The sequence below is a fragment of the Abramis brama genome (genome assembly GCF_963993115.1).
Source record: "Abramis brama genome assembly, chromosome: 10".
NCBI classification, from domain to species: Eukaryota; Metazoa; Chordata; class Actinopteri; order Cypriniformes; family Leuciscidae; genus Abramis; species Abramis brama.
This window is the reverse complement of record NC_139972.1, coordinates 2122166-2139364: the sequence shown is the minus strand read 5'-3', so window position 1 is coordinate 2139364 and position 17199 is coordinate 2122166. Positions and strand designations below refer to the sequence as shown.

Genomic DNA, 17199 nt, shown 5'->3' with positions numbered 1-17199 from the left:
CAATAACATCTCCTCTTAGATAGGTACAATTTCAAACAGTTTTGTAAGGTTGGCGAAAAGGTTTTATTGACACTCGTAGGGAAAAGTTTATCAAGTTCATCTATTCATGGTGAAAATGATTCTAATTAGTACTTTCATGTAAAATAAATATCACTTTAAGAAAATAATGTTTTAATAATGTGAACAATTCTGTCTCAAGTATTTTTTTATGTTATTTAATATAATTTCTTAGTACTTTTTAAATGTCACACCATAGGACACATTTACAGCACTGTTGAGTGAAAACGTGAAAAAAATATGTGAAGTCATTGACAAAATGAGTGACCACTACTGTTTTCTGAAACTGCAGTTTTCATTCTCCTTAAACATATGTATTTTTTCTTAATTACGTTTTCCAAACAAAGTTATTTTTCTTGGCCATTTGTCAACTACCCAAAAGTGTATGATTTAACTTTTCCCCATAGTCTAGTGTTTAAAACAAAACAAAAATCGCAGTACATATCGTATCGGCACCCAAGTATCGTGATAATATTGACTTGGGAGATAGTGTATGTGTGTGTGTGTGTGTCTGTCTGTGTGTGTGAGTGAGTGAATGTGTGACAGTGTGTGTGTGTGTGTGTGTGAGTGAATGTGTGAGTGAGTGTGTGTGTTTGTGTGTGTGTGCATGTGTGTGTGAGTGAGTGAGTGAATGTCTGTCTGTGTGTGTGCGTGCATGTGCGTGTGTGTGAAAATGTTAATGTTTACAACCAGGGCTTAACATTAACACCCGCCAAACCGCCAAATGCGGGTGGATTTTGCTCGTGGCGGGTAACATAGTCACTGACCTGTATTGTTATATATTTATGTAGTCTTGATTTGGGTGTGTACAGTGGTTTTACATTTAAAAGGGTTGTAAATCTAGTTCAAGATTTAGCATGCCATAGTCAACCTTTATCAGGTAATTTCACAACAACAAAAATGTGGCTAGTAAAAATGCTGTGTGGCTAGTAACTTTGGAAAACCACTTGCCACATTGGCTAGTGAGCAAAAAAGTTAATGTCAAGCCCTGTTTACAACTCTCATGCCCCCCCCCATCGAGTCCGCGAGCTCGTCAGTGCGTGTGCACTTTTTCTCTCCGCCGCTTCATACAATCCAACACTCCTGCGAGCTTCAGGCGTGTGCATGTGAGACTGTGACGTGCGTGAGGGGGAACTGCGGCGTGTGCACGAACTGTGATTAGCTGCGTTTACATGGACGCTTATAATCGGACTAAAAAACCTTCATGTAAACACCTTAATCGATCTGACTGAGCTCGATCCCATTGGAATTTCGATGGGATTGAAAGGGGTGGTTTATTCCTTTTGTAATCTGATCGAGAGAATGTGTAAACACTTGATCGAATTGAAAACCGAAACTGAAAGGACTGCGCATGTGCAATGACGTTGAAATAGCGTAATGACGTATGAATCGTGGAACGAGCTGTTCTTCCTGTTGAATAAAGTGTCCTCTAAACGAGTGTCCCTTATTCTAAAATTCTCATTTCACTCATATATTCTTGTTTGCCGTAACCCGACCGATCCTGTCAATTTAGGGTCGACCCAATTATTGATTTATTTTCCCTTTGAGTCCGACCGACTTTTTTTTACTCTTCAAACAACAAATACAAGTGCAATAAAATAATATTATTAGAGGAGAATAGTTATGCGTGAACAGCGGCAGTATATTCATGCAGTGTGCGCATGTCAAAACATCTATTCCAATCAGAATCTTGTGACATATAAACGCACAGATCAACCCGATTACTGTATTTATCGTTCGTGTAAACACCGTGTTCGGATTCATCAATCGGATTATTCCGACTGAACCCAAAGGTGTCCATGTAAACGCAGCCACTGTCAGTCAGATCTCACACAGCCCTGCGCTGATTGGACCAGAAGAACCGGGAGCGATGGATTTTTGCAGAACAAGTAACAGGCTCTAGCTGGAGGTAGAAGCGTGGGGTTTTCTCTAAAACCGGCTGATTTATGTTGTTCTGTCGGAGCATAGTATTGGTTTCAGTGAATATGATCAAAAAATCTTGCCGACTTCAGCATTAATACTAATGTAATTAATGTCCAATAAAGGCTGTATTAAAGCACTTAATGACATTTTCTGATTTTGCGTGACCTAATCTAAAGTGAGAATTATTTATGGTTAATAAGTTGTTAAAGCATTATCTAACTCTTTACATAAGAGCTAATTAAACAATAACAATTTGTTAATTACAATGATAATGAATGAAGAACTCACTATTTGTATATAGTCTCTTAATATATTAACTACAGCTTATACTATTATATACTATACATTAACTATAAACTAATATAAAACTCCTTTTGTATGTCATGGTGTAATTCTTCTTTCAAAAATAACAAAATAAACAAAGTAAAGATGAATTTGACTGATAGCATTATTATTATTATATTCAAGATTTCCATAGATATGGTGATATATTGTTATCGTGTGTTATTTTGGCCATGATAATCATGTAGTGATGAATCTGATATGGTGACAGTTCTGGTTCAGGAGAAACACACTCCACTTCCCTCTTTCCAGCTGCACACACACATTTTGAGGAAATGCTCATGCTTTTACAAGGGTCTGTTTGCACAAGCATTACAAGGCAAGTTGATTTACACCAAACATTTGTGCTTTAAAAACCCTCTTCACTGTTTCCTGCATCTGTCGTCTGGTTTGTAGTTCGTCCGGTTTATTCAACTGTTAGTTTTACTTTCTTTTGGGGATAATAATATAGTAAGATGTAAATGTTCCTCTTCAGGGAGACTCCTCACCGCTGCCTTCTACCGCCGGCCGGATCTGACGGTTCAAGCAGGAATCTGTCGCTGAACCACCGGATGGGGCTTACGCCAAAGATATACTGTATACACTATCTACATATTAATCCTTATTCACTCCGAGTCTTTATGGTAGAGATGATTGTCACGATCCACACACAGGAAACAAGGGAGAAGATCCAAAGATGCGGTAAGTTATTTATTAAGGGAAATCCGTACTCACAAACAGTCCAGGCAGGGGTCAAAACCAAAGAAGCAATCCAAAAACATAAAACAATACAAACTAAGCAACAAAGCAGACTCGAAAGTGGTGTGATAATAGACAAGGACTCCGTGACACACACTAAAACAGACAGGGTATATATACACACAGAACTAACAGAAAAACAGGGAACAGCTGGGAACAATGATGACGGGGAACAGCTGAGTGCAATGAACAGTGATTGGTACAGACAAGGATTGTGGGGAATGCAGTTCATGAATGTGGATGACACCGTGGGGAAGAGGACCTCTAGTGGTTACCCAGGGAAACACAAACCAGACACTGTGACATAACCCGCCCTCTACGGAGCGGCTACCAGACGCTCCAAAACTCACAAACACAAACAAAACAAGAGTCCAGGAGGGAGGTGGAACGGTGGAGGATCAGGGGGCGGGATGGGGGGCCAGGTCCATGGAGGGGAACAGGAACAGGGGGTGATGGCTTAGCCAGCAGCCAGGGCGAAGCAGACAGTCCATCGGCCGGCCAGGGCGAAGCAGACAACAGTCCATCGGGCGGCCTGGGCGGAGACGACAGTCCATCGGGCGGCCTGGGCGAAGCAGGCTGTGCAGACGGCCAGGGCAGAAACGTCAGTCCATCGGGCGGCCTGGGCGGAGACTTTCCCTCAGGCGGCCATGATGGAGATGACCCTTCGGGCGGCCAGGGCGGAGACTTCCACTCGGGCGGCCAAGGCGGAGACGACCCCTCGGGCGGCCATGGCGGAGTCGACCCCTCGGGCGGCCACGGCGGACTCGACCCCTCGGGCGGCCACAGCGGAGACGACCCCTCGGGCGGCCATGGCATAGGACTAGACACCGGCTGAGGCACAGGAACAGACACAAACACCGGCTCAGGCACAGGAACAGACACCGGCTCAGGCACAGGAACAGACACAAACACCGGCTCAGGAACAGGAACAGACACAGGCTCAGGAACATACACCTGCCCAGGAACAGACACTGGCTCAGGAAAAGACACCGGCTCAGGAACAGGCATAGACACCGGCTCAGGAACAGACACAGGCTCCGGCTCCGGAACAGACAACGGCTCAGGAACAGACACAGACACCGGCTCAGGAACAGACACAGACACAGACACAGACACCGGCTCAGGAACAGTAACAGACACCGGCTCGGCGATGTCCATCTTGTTCGGAGACACAGGCTTGGAGGCTGCCATCCTGTCCGGAGACACTGGCTCGGCCATCTTGTCCGGAGACACTGACTCGGCCATCTTGTCCGGAGACACAGGCTTGGTGGCGGCCATCTTGTCTGGAGACATAGACTCGGCCATCTTGTCCGGAGACACTGACTCGGCCATCTTGTCTGGAGACACTGACTCGGCCATCTTGTCCGGAGACACAGGCTTGGTGGCTGCCATCTTGTCCGGAGACACAGGCTCGGCGGCTGCCACTTTGTCCGGAGACACAGGCTCGGCGACTGCCATCTTGTCCGGAGACACAGGCTCGGCCATCTTGTCCAGAGACACAGGCTCGGTGGTGGCCATCTTGTCCGGAGACACAGGCTCGGCGACTGCCATCTTGTCCGGAGACACAGGCTCGGCGGACGTGACGTGAACAGTCTCTGGATCGGCAGACGTGACGTGAACAGTCTCTGGATCGGCAGACGTGACATGAACAGTCTCTGGGTCGGCAGACGTGTTGCATCTCCTCCAAGCATGCTGTACTGCTACTGCATAAAAGAGGAAGACAGCCTTCTTTGCCGTGGCAGGACTGATGGTGGGTATCTCCGGGACAATCTCTGGGATGACAGCGGGCTGCACGAGGACGACCTCCGGGACGACAGCGGGCTGCACGAGGACGACCTCCGGGACAACAGCGGGCTGCACGGGGATGACCTCCGGGACAACAGCGGGCTGCACGGGGACGGTCTCCGGGACGACAGCGGGCTGTTCGGGGACGTTAGGAAGGCAGGAAGTCTTCCTTCTCCCCCGCCGTCTTCGAGAGCGAGTAGCCGCTACTGTCTCTCCGGAATCCACAAGGAGCACAGTGGTCTCCTCAGTGATTCGAGCCCACAATGCAAAGCACTCGAAAATATTCATACGAGGCGGAACCTCTCCAGATTGGGAATTCCCCCTCTGCTGCCTCCTCTCCCTCTCGGTGGCTGGGGAAGAGACATGAGAACCCATACCGCTGGATCTATGCATGACGGAGTCCTTCTGTCACGATCCACACACAGGAAACAAGGGAGAAGATCCAAAGATGCTGTAAGTTATTTATTAAGGGAAATCCGTACTCACAAACAGTCCAGGCAGGGGTCAAAACCAAAGAAGCAATCCAAAAACATAAAACAATACAAACTAAGCAACAAAGCAGACTCGAAAGTGGTGTGATAATAGAAAAGGACTCCGTGATACACACTAAAACAGACAGGGTATATATACACACAGAACTAACAGAAAAACAGGGAACAGCTGGGAACAATGATGACGGGGAACAGCTGAGTGCAATGAACAGTGATTGGTACAGACAAGGATTTTTTTTTTTTTTTTTCACTAAGCGGAAAAGATTAAGCCCGAGGTCCGACCCGACCCAAGTCATTTGCTTATATTTTCGACCCGAACCCGGCCCGAACCCGCGGGTCCCGTCGGGTTTGTCGGGCCGACCCGACCCGTTGAGAACTCTAATGCAGTTCATGAATGTGGATGACACCGTGGGGAAGAGGACCTCTAGTGGTTACCCAGGGAAACACAAACCAGACACTGTGACAATGATCTTACCACAGTTTCTCCAGTTTACAGTGAGGATTCTCCAGTCCAGCGGATAACAGCTTCACTCCTGAGTCTCCTAGATTATTCTCAGACAGATTCAGATCTCTCAGGTGTGAGGGGTTTGATCTCAGCGCTGAAGCCAGAGCAGCACAACCTTCATCTGTGACACCACAATTCCTCAACCTGTAGAGAACAATGACACAAATTAAGCCTATATCCAGAGATAAACACAACACAAACAATAAATAACACAATGCTGTCAATATGAAATATGTACAAATACTCATTAGTTCATGTTGTTAAATTACATCAGTTAGGATTAGGGGATTGAATATACAGTTTGTACAGTATAAATATCATTATTTCTATGGAAAGTCCCCATAAAACCTGAAAACCCAATGTGTGTGTGTGTGTGTGTGTGTTAGGACTGGGAGAAAACATCGATTCACCAAACTATCGCAATGTTTTGGTTTACGATTTTAAAACAGATTTTTTTTATTCCAGAATCGCTTTATTCCAGAATTAAATTGCTTTATTTTTGTCCTTGCTTATAGACGAGGTTGACAGAAGTTAGCCACTCTTGCTCCAGCAGAGGATGAAATGTGTCGTTATCCATGAGTGTCGTAATATCCATTTCAAGTGGACGCGTGGAAGCAACGTGAGACTGAATGCACTGAAAAGCCCTCGCGCTGCTCATATACAGACAAGAGCATATGAACGCGACGCACAAAGTTTCACGTTAATTGGGTTTCCCTTCCTTAGAGCCTGTTAAAAAGAAATACGTGAAATTTTGCAGTTGCGTTTATATTATAGGCTTATTTTTATCTGACTACACATTGTATACAAGAGAGTGTGTGTGTGTGTGTGTGTGTGAGCGAGAGAGTGAGTGTGAGCTTAATGCATTTGTAAACATTTTGAGCGAATTGTTTAAAGTTATTTAAACTTTAGAGTGATTAAGAAGCACGGATAAATGAACAATAAGGAACGTTTCGTGTGTACCGTTCGTGGCGTTTGAATGGTCAAATACACACAAAATTACGTAATAAACACCATCTTCCTTCTTGTGTGCGAGCTCAATTTTTATAATGACTTTACACAACAGTTTGACAATGATGTAATCGAGTCACGTGACAATGGTAAGTGCTTACAATCTTGTGTATTAAGATATGAAGTATTTCTTATGGCCAGTTGTTCTTATGGTGTCTGCTGTACTTCATGGATTTATGTATTAAGTCTGAGTTGTTTTTATCTGCACCATCATATTACAGACAACTGGTGTAATTATGCAGTTCGGGAGACGAATGATGATTCCAAAGCAAGACATGCATATACACTACAGTCAAAAGTTTTGGATCGGTAATATTTTTGAGGTTTTTAAAAAGAAGTCTCTTCTGCTGCATTTATTTGATTAAAAATAAAAAATAACCGTAATATTGTGAAATATTATTCCAATTAGGGGTGTGCACGAATATTCATATTTCTAATATTCGGTCTGTAGTTATCATTCGAAAAATAAAATACTATTTGAATTTTACTACGTTGCTTTGCTGGCCGTAAATGCAGTGAATCCATGATAAATCCCAAGCACTAACTCGCAGTTATAATTAAATGCAGTGGGTGGCGCTGTGGAGCCCGTTAACAAGTTGATTGTATTTGATCATAATGTTGTCCTCTGCCTTTTACTTGAAAATGATGAAAATGATCTTACTACATGATCTTACAAAATGTAACTACTTTTGATCAAATTAATGAATAAATCTGAGTTATAATATCATCACCACAATGAGAAATCACATGAAATCCAAACAGCAGACGAATGAGGAAAGACAGCTGTCCATCACTGCATTCACGACTGCAAGTTAGCGCAGCTGGACCCCGCGTGATCCGAGATGATGACTTATCTAACAGAAAATTATTTTGAGACATATACTTCCTTCAAGTTTGGCTGAGGGAGACAGGTTTAAGAACAGAAAACGCAAAGTGCTGTTAGAAACTCAGAACACCGCTGTCTTTGTGTCTCTGAAACGTCTGTCAGCGCAGCGCGTTTTCTCACTCGAGCATAAACTGCTGGCGGCGCCCCTGCATGTGGAGATTATTGTTCTTCTCAACATAAACGTGAAACAAACACGATAATCATACGCTGACTTGAGTGTGTGTGCGTTCTGTACGAGATCTGGCGCAGTCTGCTTTATTCTGCGCTTTCTCCGTTCGCGCTGCTTGAGCTTAAATGCTTTTGTTCTTTATATTTCTTGTTTACACATAGGCCTACTGTTTAATGTTTTTAACTGAAAGATTTTAATTTAACATATATTGTAAGCTTGTTGTGCATATTGCCTAATCGTAAGCTTGTTCAGAAATGGTGACAAAAACGTTAAAAAAAAACATTTTTTCGTTAAATGTCATTTAAATAAACAAATATTCGAATATTAAACTTTTATGAGCTTGAATATTCGAATGCAATATTTTTGAAAATGCCCATCCCTACTTCCAATGTGTAAAAGCTCTTTTCTATGTGAATATATAGTAAAGTGTAACTTTCTATTCATCAAAGAATTCTGAAAAAAAAATTGTACACGAGTGTTTTCAACATTGATAATAATAATAATGAATGTTTTATGAGCATCAAATCATCATAGAATAATTTCTGAAGGATTATTCAGCTTTGATCACAGGAATAAATTACATTTTTAAATATATTAAAATAGAAAACAGTTATTTTAAATTGTCATAATATTTAATAACATTACTGTTATTTTTTGTTTTTTTAATCAAATAAATGCAGGCTTGGTGAGCAGAAGAGATCAGAATCTTCCCTATCTAAAACCTTTGAGCAGCAGTGTGTGTGTTGTGATTTGGTTGCGGACAGCACTGAGCACAACGACTGATGAACTAAACACAGTTTATTGAGAGCACAATCCAAAGCCATAGTCCATTAAAACAGGCAGAAGGTCAGAGGTCAGAACATCTGTCCAAACAAACAAACACATCCAGAGGGCAAGACAAGAACGAGCAAACCAGGGGGTTATTCCAGAAAGCAGGTTGTGTGACCCGGGTGTGTTTACGGGTAAGAGTGAGTGAACTCTAGACAACTATAGACGACGAGACAAACAACTGAACTGGGTAAATAGGCCGAGAGACTGAGGGATCATGAGGTGATGGGAAACAGCTGCACATGATTACACAGATGACAGACAAAGCATTGTGGGAAACGGAGTCCATGATGAGTGTAAAGTGAGCGGTAGGAGTGTCCTCTGCTGGCGTACAAGCGCACTCGCAGCTGTGACAATATGAGCTTAGTTTCTTTAATATATTACAAAGTGCATGAGTGAAAATTATGCTAAAGATATTGATATCACACATGTATGTGTTGTATGTTGTACTACAGCTAATCACTATTCTTTTGCTCAAAATCTATTAACCATGGCAGGAAAAACAGACAATCTGGAGAAGGTGTGTGATGAGCTCGAGCTCTACAGCCCTGCTGGGCAGAAAAAGGATCTAGTAAAAACACACACAAAGTGAACAACTGTAATTCACACGACACGAGTTGATGAATCAATGTGTTCTGAAGGGAAACGACAAAATAACTAATATTTGACACTTTTTAAGTTTATAAACACTCGCTTCCAGCCAATGGTCAAACACAGGTTAATGATATCGTGGTGAAGCGACACAAGAGCGTTCTGAAGCTCACGAGCAGTGATGCGGAAGCACAGATGAGCCGCATTCCTGTGAGTCTCACAATTCGCTTATTTTACGCTTCAAAACGTGCCGTCGTTTAAGTCAAACATGAACTCATGAATGTGTGTATGTTGGCCGGAAGCACAGGTTTATATTGTAAAGAGTTTTCAATATTTGTATTTCTTACACCTATTGTTTCACTTCAGAAGCTCTGATTCATCATCTGGGGTTTATGGATTACCGTCGTGTTCACTTTGTATGGTTTTTGAATCCACTTGCATTACATGGACTCACAGAGATGTTTATTTGCTAACACTACAATAAGGTTTCATTTGTTACACATTAGTTAATTACATTAGTGAACATGAACTAACCATAAACATTTATTAATCTTAGTTGATGTTCGTTTCAACATTTATTAATACATTTTTTAAACCAAAAGTCGCACAGATGTGTCCATTAAGAATGTGCATCACAGGGAAAGGGATTGGGCCGTAGTGAAGTTCTCTGGCACATGACGCACATCACCAGTAGGGGGCAGTCCTGTTTCTCAGTTATAGCGCACTGAAGACTATAATACGCACCGATGTGTTGACCTCTCTCTGGAGCGTATTGACAGCAAGCGGCCGAGCTCATAAACGTGTCAGAACCACATTTTTAAGTAGGCTATATTGTTTATGTACAGCTCAAATAGAAAAAAATATGAATGATTCAGTTATTAATGGATTTTACATTAAAAGTATAAAAGAGTGTTACAATAACTTTTTAGTGAACTTATAAGTGCAAATATCGTAATATTATCGTATAATTATAAGTGTGTGTGTGTGGTGTGTGTGTGTGGGTGGTGTGTGTGTGCGCGTGTGTGGTGTGTGTGTGTGTGTGTGTGTATGTGTGTGGTGCGTGTGTGTGTGTGTGTGTGTGTGTGTGTGTGCATGTGTGTGCGTGCGTGTGGTGTGTATGTGTAGTGTGGTGTGTGTGTGTGCGTTTGTGGTGTGTGTATGTGTTTGTGTGTGGTGTGTAGGGTTGGGTATTGGTTAGGTTTTATCCGATACCAGTACCTACTCGGTATTTTTCAAACGGTTCCGGTGCTTAAACGGTTCTTGAAACGGTACTTAAGAAAACTAAACCGCACACACTTTATCAAAAAAATAATACCTCTGTGTGTGTGTGTGTGTGTGTGTGTGTGTGTGTGTGTGTGTGTGTGATTTTCTGAAAAAGATTTTCTGATTAAATGAAAAATTGTGCCCTATAAAAGGCTACTGATGTAGCACAAAACACTTGAGTTAAGATCAAAATTTTGTCTTCTCATATTATGACTTTTACAAAACAGAGAAATATCTGACACTGAGCAGAAATATTTAACACACAGTATAGCCATATAAATATACTTGATATTGATATACTTCATACTTGATATGCAAGATTTGCAGTTGTCATTAAAATACTAGACTTACCCGAAGAGGAACACTGGCAGCTGAACTTGAACTTTAGTCAAGCGTGTCAGAGGTTTTGGGTTCTAATCCGCATTCGTAGTTTTTTATTTATTTATTTTTTAAAACCGATTATGCTCATCAGTGGTTGTATATCAAGCAGGGACACTTTGTGTCCATTATATTTTGAGATTTCACCAGAACGAATAGATATGAGGCGCCGTCTAGGGCTTAAATCAAACTTCATTCACGCACATATGAAGCCCTTGCATAAACATGTACTAGGTAGTCACACATACATGTATACTACTGAATGCTCAAACTAATACATATGAAATGCACAACTTCTAAAGTCGCTCACGCACACACACGCAAACTCTACACACACGAGACGCGCGGAACTCTCCGCGCACATACTCATCTGAGACGCGAACACACACACACACACACACACACACACAAACTCTCCGCGCACATACTCATCTGAGACGCGAGCACGCACACACAAACTCTCCGCGCACATAATCATATAGACGGCGCCTCATAAATAGATCGATCTCCGCAACGTATTGAAGCGCGCGTCCGAGTGAAGCCAAGTGTGTGCGCGAGCCAAGAGAAAACACTGTATCCGCGCCACTGATCGCAGCGGCAAAGAGCACTTTGATCACTTGATTTAAAAAACACATTTCAGCGCTAGATCTCTTATTTAACAAACGAATTAAATGAATGCTCTGCTGGTTAACTGGAGATGTTTTATTATGGATCATTCGTGCCGCGAGATGTTTTATTGGGGGCGGTAAAAAACGTCAGGCACCGAAATCAGGCACCAAAAGTTTCGTTCTTATTCGGTCTGGTTACTACCGTTTACGTCGGAACCGGTTCCCTATTGGAACCGAGTTTCGGTACCCAACCCTAGTGGTGTGTGTGTGTGTGTGTGTGTGTGCGCACGTGTGCGGTGTGGTGTGTGTGTGTGTGCGGTGTGGTGTGTGTGTGTGTGTGTGTGTGTGTGTGCGGTGTGGTGTGGTGTGTGTGTGTGTGGTGTGTGTGTGTAATGTATGTGTGGTGTGTGTGTGTGTGTGTGTGTGTGTGTGTGTGTGTGTGTGGTGTGTGGTGTGCGCGTGTGCGTGTGTGTGGTAGGGTTGGGCGGTATTACGGTAATATCGTATACCGCGGGATCTTAAAATAGCAACGGTATCAGTTTCAATACCGTCATTACCGGCACTTGTATATAATATATAAATACAATTTATTTAATGCCTAAAAATGCTTATGTGTGGTTGTCATCAAGTGACAGTGTGGAGGAGAGAGAGAGAGAAAGAAAGAGAGAGAGAGAAGGGAGAGGCGGTAAATACTGATGAGGTAATTTGTAAATTGTGCAATAAAAAGGTGTGCAATTTCGCATCTCCGAAACAACCACCCACTCACTGCTGCGAGGATGCATTTTGCCCCGAGTTCATTAAATAAGCGCATTAGTTCATATTTGTTAAAATATTTTAAAGTTATTTTTCTCATCTATGATGATAATGAAAAGTGAACGCACGAGTAAGATGGGATGCATCGGGAGTCAGACATTTTGACCACTTAATTAAGTTTTGTAAAAGGCCTTTCCTTAAAGTGAATTTCGTTTTGTATAAATTGTATCTTAATTTTAATACATTTTTCATCAACCAATTGCTTGGATTTAAAATATAGCAGACAATAATCATAATCGCTGGCGCGCCCCGCGGTCACTTGCATTGAAATCTCATCATAAATTAACCGAAACTCAGTGTATGCCTCACAGACATGACAGATAGGCCTATATCTAAATAAAGCTTGAAATTTCATTAAACGAAACAATTCAGAACGAAAAGAAATAGGCCACTCGCTGATTATTTAATCCATGATGTGGTGATGGCGATCATCAAATTAATTAAACGAAACTATTCAAAACAAAAAGAAATAGGCTAGCCTACTCTCTGATTATGTAATCCATGATGTGCATTTCTCTCTATCGTTCATGGAGATGGCGATCGTACATTTCTTTAAACGAAACAATACAAAACTAAAAGAAATATAGGCAGCATACTCTCTGATTAATCCATGATGTGCATTTCTCTCTATAGGCGCGTTCACTACGGAGATGCCGATTGTCAATTTCTTTAAACAAAACAATTCAAAACGAAAAGAAAAAGGCTAGCCTATACCCTCTGTTTATGTAATCCATGATTTGCATTTCTCTCTATATATGCGCGTTCACTAGGAGATGGCGATCGTCAACTTAATCTTTGCAGCAGACGCTGACAGAAAAATTGTATTAATAAAAATCAATGGACGCGTGTCACCGGATTTACAAATGCACTTCTTGCTTGTTGCACGCATACATTTCAAAATAATGAGATATTATGTTGGAAAAATGTATTAATAATAATAAATCTTTAATAATATTTGATTGAATGTTGTGCTTGTTTAATTTAATAAAATGAATACTTTAATTGTGATAATTAAAATAATTAAATATTATATATTAAGTGTCCCATTTTTGCTCATTTATTATTATTTATATCTAGCACCCCCTCAGCACCTGCGTTAAAAAATTATTTGGCGCTGTCATATTATAACGGCCCACGTATTAAAAATAGTCAAGTCTAAATCGGGCTCGCACTCATAATTACATTTAATGCCGTCAGCCGGGCTCGGACACAACGTGCAGGGGTTGGGCTTTATTTTTTATTGCCCGATCTTGTGGCGCTTTTCCACTGCATGGTACGGTACGGTTCGGTACGGCACGGCACGCTTTGGCGCTTTTCCACTGCATGGTACGGTACGGCTCGGTTCGGCACGGCTCACTTATGGCGCGTTTCCACTGCATAGTACGGTACGGTACGGCTCGCTTCGGCTCGCTTTAAATGGTACCACCTCTGTTGAGGTTCCAAGCGTACCGTACCGGTACTAAAATGTGACGTGAAAACACTGCAGATCACTGATTGGTCAAACAGAATCGTCACTATCAGCGTCATTCTATTTGCGACACGAGACACTAAACCCGCTAGATTTAAATAGACAGTAGACAACAGCCAACGCTGTTTCTTGCAGTTAAAAAGTTTATTGCAAACTATACTTTAATGATCACAATTAAAGTTTTAATTTTATTAAATTGAACAAGCGCAAAATTAAGCATTAAATCAAATATTCAAAAAGACTTAATAATAATGTTATTTCTCTCTATAGGCGCGTTTACTACGAATATGGCGATCGTCAACTTCATCTTTGCCAGACACTGACAGAAAACACTATTTTATAAATAAAAATCAGTGCATGCGTCCCCGGATTTACAAATGCACATATTGCTTGTTGCACGCACATTATGTCGAAATAACGAGATATTATGTTGAAATAACATTATTTTTGAATATTTGATTGAATGCTGAATTTTGCGCTTGTTCAATTTAATAAAATTAGGCCTATATATATATATATATATATATATATATAGGCTACTATTAATAAATGAGCAAAACTTGGCCACAAAATATTTAATATTAAATTTTTTTGATGATCACAGTTAAAGTTTTAATTTTATTAAAACGCGTGCACTGATTTTTATTTATAAAATAGTGTTTTCTGTCAGTGTCTGTGCATGGCAAAGATGAAGTTGACGATCGCCATATTCGTAGTAAACGCACCTATAGAGAGAAATGCACATAATGGATTACATACGAGAGTAGTCTATTTATTTTTGTTTTGAATTATTTCGTTTAAAGACATTTCAAGCTTTGTGTATTTGAGGATGAGATGCGCTAGTTAACGTAAGTAGGCCTACAATGCAAGTGACCGCTCGGGCGCCTCAATGATTAAATTGTCTATTTTGCATCTTATTTTTTCAATTCAGGCAATTGTTTGATGAAAAAAAATATTAAAATTAAGATACAATTTATACAAAACGAAATTCACTTTAAAGAAAGGCTTTCTACCAAACAAAACATAATGAAGTGGTCAAAATTATTTCTGAGTCGCTTCATGTCTCTCTACTCGTGCTGTTCACTTTTCATAATCAACATAGGCAGATGGAAAAAAAATAAGTTACATAACATTAACTAAATGCGCTTTTTTAATGGCAGTAGGCTATAGTTTAAAACAGTACATTAGGCTCTCTATTTGTAAAGATTGCTGCACATTCATTTAATTCTGAATTGTGCACACACAAGTTGAAAGGCATTTGTTCAAATCAAGTTCACGGATAATTGTGCGTGCATTTATTAATCATTATGATACTGAAATCATATAGTATGCTATGCTATGTACAAAAAATTAGATGAGCCCATATGAACGCAACGTTTAATTACACGTTAAGAATTGTCCTTCCATATAGTAAACCATTATAAGAACGTTAAAAACATCCACATGCCGAGAATCAAGAGCACCATCCCCTGTGTTGTGCGTTTGAAATGTGGCGCGTTTACGATGATGTCATGGCAGTAGAGGCGGCAACTATACCGATCAGTCCCACCCAGTTTGAAGCGGTACTAACTGCAATGGAAAAGCAACCGAGCTAAAGCGAACCGAACCGTGCCGTACCGAGTCGAGTCGTACCACGCAGTGGAAAAGCGAAGCGAGCCGAACCGTTCCGCGCCGAGTCGAACCGTACCGAGCCGAACCGTGCCGTACCATGCAGTGGAAAAGCGCCATTGTATTCAGTTTCTGAACGGTGTAGGCACAAGCCAACAGTTTGGTGACACTGTCTGAGCCTTATGTCATAATTTTTAATTAGTCACGGTAATACCGTATACCCCGGTAAAATAGGGAGGGGGTTACCGCCCAAGCCTAGTGTGTGGTGTGGTGTGGTGTGTGTGTTGTGTGGTGTGTGTGTGTGTGTGTGTGTGTATGTGTGTGTGTGGTGGTTGAGGATATTCCCCCTTCCATGTAAAGCGCTTTGAGTATCCAGCACTATATAAATGTGACCAGGGTGGGAGATTAGCACTCGCCAGCCAATGGCGGGAACTTTTTCAAAGTGGTGGGTGACTTTGCCTTGTATACCAGCCACAGCGGCGGGTGCGAACGACTAGCGATCGTCGCTTCAGTCGATAAAAACCTGAATCCATGGCGATTCGAGCGTAGACTAGAGGTCTTCACAGTGAACCCGAGACCCGTCGACCCGGGACCCGTACGGGTTCGGGTCTATATTTTAAATGATCAGCCGGGTCCGGGTCGGGTCCGAATTTATTACTTCGGGTCCCAGGTCTGTTTAACATTGTTTGTAATACCCGTGCGATCGGAGTCATTAGATCAGACTCAGAGAAAACCCGGCCGTGATTAGACACTGCTTGTGTTTTTTTGTAACTTGCAACTTGTAAAACTAGGACACTCAAAATAAATTGCGTTAAAAAGCATATTTTAGGTTGATCCAGCTAGCGTGCATGTGCAGTCTCAAGTGCGTGTCATGTTTCTATGGCAACCAGTTACCAGAGTTTCAGTGAGGGACCGCCAAACCGCGCTTTAGATTTTACAATATAAATTAACCGTCTTGTTTAATCTTAAAGTTGTAGTGGTCAGATTCAGACTCGATGCAGAGCAGAGAGCACGGAGATGATAGCAAATAAATAACATCAGCGGCCATGGCACTGAACGAGCAATCGTTATTATAACGTTAGTTCAAAAGGGCAAACAGTCAAAGTTATTATGCGAGTTAACTCGAGTCAGAATGTAAGTTACATGTGCAAAGTTGCATTTGTCATCCGTCACCGTGACATCAAGTGGACTTTTGAAGCTGAAATAATGAGTGGATTAAGCTTGGACTTGGAATAACGAGAGGAATAACATGGATAACTTTCTTGTTGGAGGATTGTAATGCATGATCACAGCCAGTCAGGTAACGTTAACGTTACAAGGAAGGGAGAGGAGACTACTACGCTACCACGGCTCCTTAAATTAGGTAAGACAAAAAGTTGTATTTTTCGCAACAGGTTTATTGACTTGTAATAGCAGTTTAAGGTGGAATACGTGACAATCGGGTCCAGTCAGGTCTGTGTCTTCCCGGCGGTTTCGGGTCCAGCTTTCAAATAATAGACGGGTCCAGGTCGGGTCCGGTTAGGCATTTCTCGGATCTGCACGGGTCCGGGTCCAGCTTTTGAAATAATAGACGGGTCCAGGTCGGTTCGGTTTAGCACATTATAGGTCTCTTTCGGGTTCGGGCACGAATTTTTGGACCCGTGAAGACCTCTAGCGTAGACTACATAAAATGTTCTGAAGTGTTACTTAAACAACTATAATGTATAATGTACAGTGGCGGCCTTAAGCATCTGGGGGC

General features: G+C 41.8%; 1 pseudogene across 1 annotated transcript in view; it reads right to left on the bottom strand.

Moving 5' to 3' along the window:
• Positions 1-17199, bottom strand: part of LOC311091358 (NLR family CARD domain-containing protein 3-like) — a 106367-nt pseudogene that overhangs the window by 29679 nt on the left and 59489 nt on the right. The window contains exon 10 of the transcript XR_014609620.1: positions 5812-5985. The product of XR_014609620.1 is annotated as an NLR family CARD domain-containing protein 3-like (transcript). The remainder of the gene's footprint in view (positions 1-5811; positions 5986-17199) is intronic.